The sequence below is a fragment of the Acanthopagrus latus genome, chromosome 13 (assembly GCF_904848185.1).
Source record: "Acanthopagrus latus isolate v.2019 chromosome 13, fAcaLat1.1, whole genome shotgun sequence".
NCBI lineage: Eukaryota > Metazoa > Chordata > Actinopteri > Spariformes > Sparidae > Acanthopagrus > Acanthopagrus latus.
Genome location: NC_051051.1, coordinates 24,554,319 through 24,566,327, shown reverse-complemented (window position 1 = coordinate 24,566,327; position 12,009 = coordinate 24,554,319).

Below are 12,009 nucleotides of genomic sequence, written 5' to 3'. Positions count from 1 at the left end.
AGATGGCGCCTGTCAAGTCCAATCAGAACCAAGTTCCTGCTCAGCCCGTAGACCTAACACTGTGATGCTGTCACAGATTTCTAAATTGCTCTTCTCAGCTTGAGGAAAGTTTCACTTGGATCAAATATTCATAAGAAAAAGAGTCATAATTGACCTTGTTTGTATTTGAATGTATTTCATGCTGGTGCTCTAGGGGGAGAGTTGACCAGCAAACGTGCTGCAAAGGGGAAATGAAACACCAAACACAGAAACACTGAATGTAGCACAGATGAGTTTGTCGACCACTGTTAATGTTATCAGTGCTTACAGTGTTATCTGTGTTGGTGTGAGTCTGAGCTGCGGCGCTTTGAGCTCTCAGGGCCACTGTACAAATCCAATGCATGTAGGTTTAACGTCCTCAGCACAACATGAGCTTCAATACTGTGTGTGAGGCAGCGACCCGTCCACAGAGCACCAGGTGGGCAGAGAGGCGGCTCATTCCAGCCGCCACCGTCTCCTCTGAATAACTTCAGCGGCCCGGAGCTTTCTAATCCCCCTCCCTCCGTCACTTCTTGTTGTAGGTTTTGTGTTACTTTAATCGCTTCTCTGACTGATGGCACAAAAACACACTTTCCCCAATCGTTAATCCCATAATCATTTCCCCCCCCCCCGGCTACCGGCTAGCTCTGATAGCTTTCAGTGTTTCAGGTGGCTGGAGTGATATTGCGTCCCATTTCTCGGCGTCTCCTGGGACGTCGCGTCACGGAGGAGAACATTTCAGTTTGTCCCACCGTGAGAACCCTTTACAGCCGGGATGTCACTGAGCTATCGCATAATTACACAGTCACAGTAAAGGGAGAACGGTTAAGCAGTTGAAATACTAATTAAATTGGATTTAGCTTTTTATTTATTGTATTATTACTGAAACCAAACTAATGTTATCAGCAGAGGTTATTTCTCTGCTTAATGCTTTTCCCATTTATATTTATTTCTAGTTAATTAGCAAATAATCAGCATTCCTCCAGACTGGTGGGCTGTAACTGGGACAGAGATCAGGCTATTACATTTGCACGCTGTTCCACTGAAGATATCCATTAAGTTTCTTTATTGGGCTCAGCACCATTATAAAAAGAAAAAGCCAATCCAATTGTCTCCCATAATTCACTGATACCCTCCCTCCTCTTCCTCCTCCTCCTCCTCCTCCCTCTCTGGGCATACAGCTCCTTCCAATTACGCAGCAAAATGGAAAGATGTTTCAATGACAGCGTGTCACAGTCCTGGTTGCACACATTTTCCGAGGGCTGGTTGGGTTTGACAGATTTAACTGCAGGGCTGTGTGGCTTTTTTTTTTTTTTTTGCCTTTTTCAAGATTATTTTTGGCTTTCCTGCTATCGAGGGACAGACTAAATGGAGACGGACGGGAAAGTTCAGAGTGGAGGAGATGGTGGTTAAAGAGAGGAAATGTGAGGGAGTTTGAGAAATTGCCTTCTCACAATGTGAATTCAATATATTCACACGTGAAAAGAAAATAATGTCACACGTGAGTCGGACATTTTAACAGGTTATTGGCTTTTTCTCTCTCACACGTGAATGAAAGTTTCCACATGGGAAATTTACATTTTCACATTTCACTTTGAAGATTTATAGTCAGTGTTACATTCACAGCACCATGATGCCAAACAAACAGCCGCATAGAGCTGCTAGCATGGCTGTGAAGTGGTAGAGGCAAATAGCAGCCTGTGGGTGAATCCGACCCTGCAGTAAAAACATTTGACCCCGAAATAAAAAGCTGAAGTTGTCTCATTAATATTTCAGCAGGATTCCTTACAAATGTACTGTGGGGACCGATGAATGAGGGCTCCGTCTTATATCGAGTGGCAAAAAGGCAAAAGCTAACTATTATGGTTCATACGCACTGTATCGTAAACTTCTGTTTTGTATTTAGATCCTTGACTTTTTGCCCTCTCTACTTTATCTGCTGTGATGGAGCAAACAACAGGGAAAATTCTTTGTATGTGAAAACCTTCTTGGCAATAAACCATTTCTGACACAGTTTATGACAAAGCAAGTTAAACTCATCATTATCAATTAGCCATGTCCAATATGTATGAATGCACACACACACACACACACAGGCATGTTCATATATATGCATAAATATATATATACACTATAAAAATATGTGTATGTATATATATTTATACATGCATCGAGTGTGTGTGTGTGTGTGTGAATACATACATATATACATACATATATAAAATGTCCTTTTAACTTTGTGTTAAGACTATTTAAGTGTTAACAATATTTAAGAACTTATATGGAACTTTTTGATAGTTTAAGGAGTTGTTTTTGATAGTGTTTATAAGAGCCTCACTGACTTTATTTATTGACTCTAACTAATGTCATGTCAAACCTTTTCTGAGCCTGAGATTAAAATGCAATTTCTTCTGCACAGTTAAGTAGGCATTTTCCCGCTAATAAATATACAATCTAACAAACAATAACAAATAAAACATGTGTTATGGTGCTATCATGTGTAGTCATATATTAACGCATGATAGCGTTAATAAGCATCTTATACCTGAAGTGTATATATGTGTTCATAGCGAAGTGACCAAACTCCACAGTTCAGCAGACTCTGAGATAAGTTTTGAGTTAGTTTTATTCTCTGCAGCAGGAGATGAAGAAAACAGAAGACAGCCTCAGTGAGATTGAATTATCCAAGAGAAAAGAGAACAACACAAACAAAGATAATAAAGAAAGAAAAGTGTGGACTACATTATGTTGTTTGTTCTCGTGGCCTCTCCCTCTTCTTCTCCTCTCTCAGCTTTCAGCCCTCTGCTCCTCAGCCTTGTTATCTTGGTCTTGGGTCAGTGAAGGATAGTACAACCAGTCTGGGAGATAATACATCACCGTCCGATCCTCGCTTCAAAACAAACTAACAAGCTCCACAGACAGGCAGACAGGTCGGCCCATGAAATTCAAAATGACACCGAGCTGGAGCCGAAGCTCCACCATCCTCATCGATTCAATGTTAGTGAGAGAAAACAGAGGAACAACATCAGTGTTCAGGAGCAACAAGAGAAACTTTTTCTTTCAACTTCAGCCAAGGAGCAGTGTTTCTGTCTGTGCTCTACTTCTCTGCAGCTCAGACACAAAACAAACAGAGAACTGTGAGGCTGAATATGAACACGGGTCCACACTGCAGTTTGACTTTGGTTCAGTTTATTGTTCTCTGCTTCCATTTAAACGGTTTTATTGGGATATGGACACAGATGTCAGTGTTGTGTTTTGGTGCCAAGTCATTACATAAAAACTCTCAGGCACAGGGAAAAATATTTAACTGCCTCATAATACAAGCCCGAAATTATCCTTTCTGTGTGCAATCCTCTACAGGAATTTAGTTAAATCTGAGAAGCATGTTGAACCCAACGACTCAGCACTCGGCAGAGCACGAGTTTGTGTTTTGGTACACACTCACTGTTTTTATCAGATAAAAAACTCCTAAGATGATCCTAAAATTAAATAAAAATGATTCATATAGAACTGTGAAGCATGTTGTTCAGCCTTCCTGACATCAGCGTCGGTGATTCCTGTAACTGGATGACTTACTCAGTTATCACTTACTGATTTTGTGTAAACTCTTCAAAACTCAGTTGAAGAACATCAGCCAAAATGCCCTCGTCACATCTGTTTATATTGTGCATCAGTGTTCAATCAATCACATCACTACAGACAGTCAAACTGGGGCTTTGGGGGGCCTGGAGCTGCAGGCAGCTGTTCATTTTCCCTGTCAAGCATCTAGCCTCGTGTGTTTTTGCATTTATGAAATGCAAATTTTTCCCATTAACACAACAACAAGAGAGGCACTTTGAACAGCATTTTCAAAAAGCATGCTCATGGACACAAAGCCAGACTGGAGGTGGGGGGGGATTCATAATCTTGTCCGGACTTAACCTCAAAACTACGTCATCCCTCAAAATGGACACGTGCTCATGCTCAACTATCATTCTTTTGACTGAAACAGTTTTCACTTACTAACATTTTAAGTGATTCACAGTTTGGTTTTAGAATTGGCCATAGTACCATGTCTGCTGCTAAATGATTTCATTGGTGCTTTGAGCAGAAAACAGCATTACGCTTAAACTCAGTTATATATGCAGAAGACCACAAATCTGATTTTAAGACAGCCCAGGATGTCCCCCGGGGGTCCATTTTAGGGCCTACTTTTACAAATTACTTGGAAAAAGGACGTCTGTATGCTGATGATACTGATCTATTCACATCACTAGAATAAATGTTGGCAAAGTAAATTTCTGCAAAGCTCCAGAGAACTTAAAACTTTCTGTTTCTTTAGGTTCGATTTTTCATCACAATGCTATTCTCATGCTTTGGTTAAGTTTAGGCACAAAAACCATTCAGTTAAGGTGAGGACAACATCATGAAACGGCTTAAAATACCTGTTTTGGTCACAACAAAGATAAATGGAGATGTCTTGTTTAAAAATAACAGCTGCTGATGGACTGAATTCCTGTTAAAATATATTTTTTGTTTTTTGTTTTTTTTTGTCCTGAGGTCTCCCATATTTATATCCCATAGTTTCAGACTTACAAATATTGAAACACATACTCGAGCCATGGTTAGCAGCCTTAACATCTGCAACTTCATCATTGTCCCCTCCACCTCCAGACATAAAAGTCTGGTCATAAACATGGGAACATGTGTTGTGGTGTTGTGGAAATGTTAAAGCTGAATGCGGGTTTTCATACCAGCCAGTACTGTTTGGATGGCAGGTATACACTAAATGATCCTCAACATGTAATTCATCTCAGAGTGTCTGAAATTTCCCCAAAGTTTCCTCAGAAGTTTAACTCCAAGGTTAGAATGACAAGAAAAGTGAGTTTTGTCTCCCGGCATTGATTAAATAAATGCCAGAACATTTATTTTTAGAACCATTACACACCCTGATGTACTGACGCTGGATAGATTTTTATTTTTTTGTTTTGGCTCTGATTGATGAATGAGGCCCGTTGTGATTCCCATGCTGAGGTCGCTGTGTCTGTGCTGTGGCAGGGATACAAAGAGCGGGAGAAGTCTCCAGTGATTTCACATCGATTCTTCTCCTGCTAGAAGTGCAGCTCTGTAGAGAAATGACATTCATCACTGTCCTGCTTGTTTAAAACAGCAGAGCGGAGATAAAGTTTCGGCGGCAGCGTGAGAGCGTTGCTGTGTCTCAGTGTGGACGCTGAGCGCAGCCTGCTTAAATGTTGTGAAACTAGCATGAAGTCTACATATGCTAATGACTTGAGAAGTGAGTAATCCTTTTCCCCGGCATGAAGGGATTACGCGGAGACACGACTAGAAACAGGAAGTAGTTTGACATTTAAATAGTGCCTGGAAAGTAAGAGGAGGCAGATTTACTCTTTGAGCTGCTTCGACTCCAACAACCCAGGTTCAGTCAGCTAATCGCTGAGGTTTTAGACAGTTTAACTGAATCCTCAGCAGCTTCAATTTGAACTTCATTTGGGCTTTTTCAAAAACCCCGTCTGGCCCATTTATCTATTTTTAGAACCCTGTATAAGCAGGATTTCCAGCCCAGCCTCCAGGATATCACTGTCAGCAGTTAACATCTCTGCAAATCACAGATACGTCCAAGGTTGACATTCGTTCTAAAAGTGGCATCTTGTTGACATTATGTGATTATTAGCCACCTCTCACATCAGGAGGTGATAGAGGTGGTGTCATGTTAGCCAACATGTTCACGTCACACCACTGGATACTTTTAAAAGGACACCTGGGGATATTTCCACTATGGAAGCCCTGAGGGGACTTCTTTTTTCTTTTTCTGGTGACTCATTTTCTGAGTCTGATCTACATTGTTTTCTCTGCTTGAGAACTGGTCTAAGTTCGATTTTCGTTTTATTCCTCACTCTAAGTCATATGAAAAAGCAACTCTCACTTTCATGCAAGTGTTTACTTACTTTACTATTGTCAGTATTGTCAAGATTGAGATTGATTGAGATAAAACATAACCTTAATAAAAACAGAAATGACAGATTTCATTTAATATTGATCTGTGACTGACACAGTAGTGTTGTAACATGTTGTCAGCTGTTCCCATCTGGATCATTATGTTGTGTCTCAGATGATGTCATGTGTTCAAGGATGATTTTACTGCACGAGTTTCCCCTTTCAATGTACGCAGGTGGTTTTACAGAAGTCAGATAGAAGCTATTAATGTGCTAAATCAGACAAAAGATTAGAGATCTAAGTGTCAAACAGGAGAAGAGAATGAGGGAAGAGCAGAGGAGATGAGAGGAGTGATAACAGACAGATGATAAAATTAGATGAGGGGCAGAAGGTGAGAGGAGAAGATTGCACCGCGACACTCCACATCTGTGAGGATGGAGACTGTGCTGGGGTCAGGTTTAATTCAAGTTTGATTTGCTGCAAATAAGTAATGGTGCAATAAGAAGACACATATGAGTGCAGCAGTTTAGAAAATGTTGCCCAACAAACTTCAAAACGAAGTGAGCTGACCTTCTGAGTTTTACCTCAGCCCACATACACAGGAACTGCTGAGTCATTGTCATTTATTGTTCACATTGTCAACCCACAGCTCTCATTATTTTGGAGAAGTGAGTGACTGGACTGGAGGGAAAAACCTGAGAACCAGTTCCAAACCACAATAATATAAAATAATATATATATTACTAACCGCCTCTTCAATGATGATGAAACTGGAATATATTTCTTCCTGTAATCTCCGTCTAAAGTTTCCCAAATTACATGGAACAGTGACAGGTGTCTAAAGGGGCTCAGGTGTAAAAGGCTTTACTGACGACACACAGCAAAAGAAACCTGCAGGCACCAGGCTGCTGAGAGGTACGGAGTCAACTCATCTTGTTGAACTGTGACTTTTTAAATATTCAAGGCTGCAGGATGCTCCAGACCTCCCGTCAGTCAGAACAAAGACAGCAAAGACATCTCAACAGGGCCTGAACAGAGCAGAACAACTTCTATTAGGCCCGTTTAGAAAATGGACGTCATCACACTCGGGAGAGCAATGCACCAAGTTGCTCTCAATCATTAATCAGGAGTCTCCACTCTTTGAGCAACAGGTGATCCGAATCCACTCCAATCAATCAAGAGGGACTTGACATTCAGCTAAAATCAAAAGATAGAAAGTGCAGAATAATGGAGCCGCTACAGGAATAATAACAACTCGCCTGATGTTGAAGACCTTCACAGCAGCGTTATGAAAAGAACCCCCTCACTAGGATATTAATCTGGAAAAGTAAAAGTCACACACACAAGTCTCTGAAATGAAAACAAGGAGGAGTTTATGAAACAGTCTCAAATTAATACCGATGCACCTGTATGACCTGCGCACGCAAATAAGCCCATCAGTGAGAAGATGAACTATTTCCATTTAGTTATTTGAAATGCCGTTAGCCAGTTAAAAAGAAGCAGGAGCAGATTTTATTTTTTAAGATTATATTTTGTTGTTTTGACAGTGAAAACACTTTCACTTTTGTTCACAGTGGCCTCCAAAATCAACAAAATATCAAAGTTCCTTGTAGTAGCAAGTTCCTTCAAATATTAAACGCATTTTCCTTTAAATTAAAATGTTATAAAATAAATGTAGTGGAGTAAAATGGACGATACAATCCTGCAAACTGTCGTGGAGTGGAAATATAAACAGATAAACAGAAGCAAACTACTGAGTTACTGAGCAAACAGATTATAACAGGGATTACTGTTGGAAGATGGAGCGATTTAACACATATTTCAGTGAGAAAAATGCTTCACTTACGGCAGCGTTTAGGTTTGTTGTTAAAGTTGAGAGAGTGAAAGAAGAGCAGATGGCGACAGGTGGATCTCAGACAGACACAGAGGCACCGGAGCGCTTCAGGTGGACAAAGTGTGAAAGACGAGCAGACAGTCGAGATGTTCGGAGAATAAACAGACATACGGCTTCTCTCTCCCTCTGCAGGCCTTCGTGCTGAATTCAGAGCCACCGCTCATATCTCATTTCTGCGGATGACTCCAAACATCTACATCAGGACGCGGCCTGTTTCCAGCCCCGACTGGAACTGACGGCGACACGTGTGGGCAGAGCAACAATAAACCAAAGATGCCACATCCTGTTTTTGTACCTTCCCTTCCCTCCGACTTGTGTTTGAATGCATTTCAGTTCCAGTTTCTCCCTCCAGTCCGTGACTGGATCGGGGGGCGTCTCCTCGAATACCAATCAAGCCGGCCTCCTGCTTTCTCCCCAGTGTCGTCTCTCACGTTCATGCTGCCTCAGATCAGACGCTCCATTGAAAGAGCTTCACTAACCCACGAGGATCTAACGTTAGGCATGTAACTAGTACATTTAACTGGATTTATGCAAATCTTTTCTGATCGACCAACCACTCGAACACTGGCCACTTTCACCCGTTCTTACCCACATTCTTACACTGATGGTAGAGACATCACGCACAGTGTGAATCACTAGTTTCATCACAACACAACATTATATTGCTTCTTTTGACAGAAATACAATATTTGCCAATATCACAAATGTTCATCATGATGTGATTCTGGTTTCAATTCAATTCAGGTGCGATACGTTATCTTCTGTCCGTTTGACACAACAGAAGGACCTTGTGCCTAAGAAAACAACAACTCGTTACCGGTTTAAGTCACCGTCTCTCCCGACAGATCATCATGGTTGAATTTCAGTATGCCCGTTCTTTTCAGCCTCACACTGATGAAACTGAGCAGCTGATACTGTCGTCGTGACAGCAACCAGTCAGCAGATTTCTCCAAAATCAGAAATTATTTCCACACAGCTGATTTATTCCCGAGAGGGGAGTAATGCTGCTTTCACGTGCTCCTCGGACGGTCCGCGCCCTTGAGTTCGGAGGACGTTCTTCCAACCTCGGTGTGTTCATGTGTTCATGTTAAACAACACGTCGACAGCTGTTTCCAGTATTTAAGTGACGAGAAAGAGCAAAGGAAACGATACAATGATGACACGATATATGACTTTGGAAAAAACCTGATGTCTTACAACCATGTCTCCAACCCTGTGACGTCAACTCAGCAACTTGTGTACCGTCACTTTCTCAGACATAATAAGAAAATAAAGGTGTGCTAAAGATGATAATATAGATATATGATGATATATATCTTTGCAATAATGGTACTAGATCATTAATGAAATTGTCAATCAAGATCTATGGCTTGTTACAGTCCACCAGGAGTGAGACAGTTTCTCTACTGAAGTGCTGCACAACATTTCTCTGTTCAACCGTTCGTGGATTGAGAGTGTGAGAAACTTTTCAAATCAATAAATTTGCCTCAAACAGATCCTCCTAACCCTCTTATTAGCTAATAGTGTGACTCTCTTAGCATAGCGGATCCTGTTTGTGTTTCTGTACTTGGCCTCTAAATCTTGATCTGTGACTTTCTTTTAGCAAAAAAATATTCCTGCTGGTGCTGAACCAGAAGAGAGATCTCGTAAGTATTCTGTGCCCTAATCAGTGGTGATAAGACGCTGCAATTTAGACAGATGACAGTGGTGTATATTCATATGAACTTGGAGCACGGCTCTCAGCCTGACAGTCCAATAAACAAAGGGGATGTGAGGTTGACAGCCATCTGACAGTTTACTCATCACTGCCATCAGAGAGTGAGCCGCCCCCCGCTGGGCCTGTAATCATCCGACAGGATCTCAATCAGACACAGAGATTTCACTGTCCTCCCTCAGACTCCACATCTCCTCCTCTCTGACTGTGATCGAGCAAAAGCTGCATGTTAAAGTCGATACAGACGGCTGCCAAAACAGAGGCGGCAAGACAGAACAGACTCTGCTGACGTGAGTGAGAGTAGCTGCTGTATCGACTCCTACGTTTTTTTTAACATCGTGGTTTTATTTTGAAATATTTAGATCATCTTGCTCATGAAGACTGTTCTCTAAATGGCAACCAAGCAGCAACTCCTGGGGCAGAGAAACCTGCAGTTCCTCGAAGGCACAGAAGATTGTCTGGCTAAGACTCACAAAAACAATTTGTCCCGTAGATTATATTTTCTAGAAAAGCGGCTCAGGAAACAACGGGTCAGCCGAACCTGCTCTCCCAGAAATTCACTCGAAATTGAGCTTCACCTCCTCAGACAGACATCAGACGAACCCATTAATGCTGTTATTTGTTTCGAGGCTGATGAAACTATTGAGGCAGCAGTGAAGAGGATGTAGGTTGTTAAATGTGAGGAAGGCCGACTGTGATCCGCCCAGCTTGAAGTAACAACGAGAGAGAGAAAGGATGCGAGTGATTGAATTCTCTGTGGATGGAGAACGAGGGTCTTCATTGTAAACACGTCAGATCTGAGGCATTTCCTTATTTCCCTCATGCCGGCACGCAGATAATCACGTTAAATGCAGGATTACAAACATCCTGACTGCATCTCCTCTCCATCATCACACCATCAGGCTGTCTGCAGCCATCAGCTGAGCCGCTGACACTGATTCTGTTTCCCACCACACACAACGCATCAGTGGCGCTGGCTCGGGGCTACAGCATGTGATCTGACTACCTCACATCCATTACATCAAGTCTGATATCATCAGCTGCAACATTTCCACAACCATCACTATCGTTGGTGTAGTGCAAGACTCATGATATAAGCAGGGATTAGTGCTGATGAAACATTTTTCTTTCACTTGATGAAAAAAAATTGTGATTTTATTTTTTCATTAGAATTTCATGTGTAAAACCTTTTCATTATTTTATCCCAGAGGACAAAATATGTTTTTCATGTGTGAAACTGAACAAAAATTATGTTTTTTTCTTTCTTGAATTTGGTGTCACACATGAAAAAAGATTTTAAAAAGAACAGATTATTCAGGATCATTTTTCATGTGTGAAAACAAGTGAATTTATTTTTCCCAAAATAATGTTACCAATAAAAACAGTGAGTGTTTATCTGCCAGGATTTTTTTTTTCTTTTTTGTCATGTGTGAAACAGAGTGAAGTTGTCTTTATTTTATTCTTTTCAAAGTAATTTTTTTTGTATTATTTGTAAAAATGTTTTCTTCCACTTCGTCCGACACGTGAATAATTCTTCTGGAAGAAAAGTGAATAGTTTTTAGAATATTTTTTTTTCAAGTGAAATATCTTTTACATATGTAAGAAAATAAAATTCCTAACAATATTCGTCCTGAAACTGAGTAGAATTTCTTAATTCTTTCTTTTAAAGGAGAAATGTTTTCAAATTATTGTTATTATTTTTTTTGCCACAAAAATGTCCCCCTGTGAAAATTATCCACTGAAACCAGGTGAATTTCTTTCCTGGAATTTTTTTTCTTACACAGAAAACACATTTTTCCTGAAAAAAGTTTGTCCTGAAAATTTGGAAAGGGAAAAAGGAAAAAAGAAAAAAATATTTTCTTTATTTGTTTGTCAATCTGATACAAAAGAAACATCAGGACATTAACACAGTATGTACATGAAAACTGAGTGTTGATGATTTTATAATTAACGTGAACATTTCTTGCAATCAAGTCGTGCCAACAAGAGTCTGAAATCACACCTGAGACTCTGAGTCAGATGGAGGGAGGAACACAGCAGCCGAGGGAGTGATGGAAGGACGGACTGATGTGGACGAGGTGGGAGAGGACAAGAACGAGGACGGCGATGAAGCAGAGCAGAAGCCTGAAGTATTGATTGAAAGATATATTTTTGTTCCAAACAGAGACATGAATGTGCTGTGGGAGGGCCGGGGCGAGGCGAGGAGGTGCTGCAGAGCAAACACCGAGCGATTTAACTCCAGCTTCTATCTCTTATTCATCTGAGTCAAGTGATGCGGGCCCACAGCCGACACCCCTCTGTGTGTGTCTGACCTTGTGAGTCAGAGCGAGCGTGAAAGACTTTTGTGTTCTGGCACTTTCTGTGCAAACACTTCAAAGTCATCTCTTTGTCTCTCTCATGGACAAAACCAACCGCGGAGCCTCACTCGAGACACTCGTCGGCATGAAAC